Source organism: Sinocyclocheilus rhinocerous, unplaced genomic scaffold (genome assembly GCF_001515625.1).
Source record: "Sinocyclocheilus rhinocerous isolate Xijiao unplaced genomic scaffold, SAMN03320098_v1.1 scaffold26071, whole genome shotgun sequence".
Classification (NCBI taxonomy): domain Eukaryota; kingdom Metazoa; phylum Chordata; class Actinopteri; order Cypriniformes; family Cyprinidae; genus Sinocyclocheilus; species Sinocyclocheilus rhinocerous.
In genome coordinates this window covers 287-1298 of record NW_015638807.1, presented here as the reverse complement: position 1 = coordinate 1298, position 1012 = coordinate 287, and the positions used below count along the sequence as shown (strand labels likewise).

Genomic DNA, 1012 nt, shown 5'->3' with positions numbered 1-1012 from the left:
ATGCAGTACACAGTTGTCACAAATAACCCACTATGGGTGAATTGAGTAAACCAAGTGCACTTAAACAAACATAAAGACTTAAACAAAACAAAAAACAATCACCGGACGTAATGGTAATGTATTTATTGTATATGGTCTAATTGTATATTGTCTATAATTAACAGGGCGCCCCTCTTCAGCTAGGAGGAATTGATTGCGGGGTATTCATGTTGATGGTAGGTGGTTTTATAATTGCTGTACAGCTGTGTCTGTGTGCTAAACACCGCATTTGTTAATATAGTTTTGGTTTTGTTTTTTAGTATGCACTCCATGTTACGCTCTCAAAGCCATTTGATTTTGCTGCGGTGAGTTTGCATCAATTAATGGTTATTTGTAAAGCAAAAAGGACTGCGAGAACACTTTCAACAAAATAAAAAAAAATGACTTAAGATTTTCAATTGCTATCTTTTATCAGTCTGACATGCCTATAATCAGGAAGTGGTGGTGCTATCAGTTAATTCAGACATTTCCTCTGACAAGGTATGATATTGATAAGTAAACTTTAGATTAAAACCTCCATACTGTGCATTTCCAGTATGCAGGCAATATATAAAAAATAAAGCAATGCATGTCTAAAACATTGTTATGTTTGTCACTTCCCACAGTCAAGTCCAACAACTAGTCACCCAGGAACAAGAACTACCAAATCCAGAAGACATGGAAGTCACTCCACCTGAGTCAGAAATCATGGAGATCACCCCAACACCAGGAATCTTGTGTATGTAGAGGGAATGTTTATGTATTGCTTGACTTGGTTATGTATTTAACTTTCCTGTTTCATAAAGGTGTTTATGAGCAGCACTTATTAATTACATTATTATTGGAATTCTTATTAGAGCCCGACCGATATATCGTTTTGCCGATATTATCGGACGATATGAGCCTGTCGCCGATATATCGGTATCGGCGAATATACCGCCGATATGAAAATTTTTTTTACAGAACATATAATGCAGATAAAATGCTTGAAATG

The 1012-nt window shown here is 36.0% G+C and overlaps 1 long non-coding RNA gene across 1 annotated transcript; it reads left to right on the top strand.

Annotated features, from left to right (window-relative positions):
• Positions 1–36: 36 nt before the first annotated feature.
• Positions 37–743, top strand: LOC107749999 (uncharacterized). Its single transcript, XR_001641104.1, has 4 exons — positions 37–215; positions 300–344; positions 455–519; positions 645–743. It is a non-coding gene; the product is annotated as an uncharacterized LOC107749999 (long non-coding RNA).
• The last annotated feature ends 269 nt before the right edge of the window (positions 744–1012 follow it).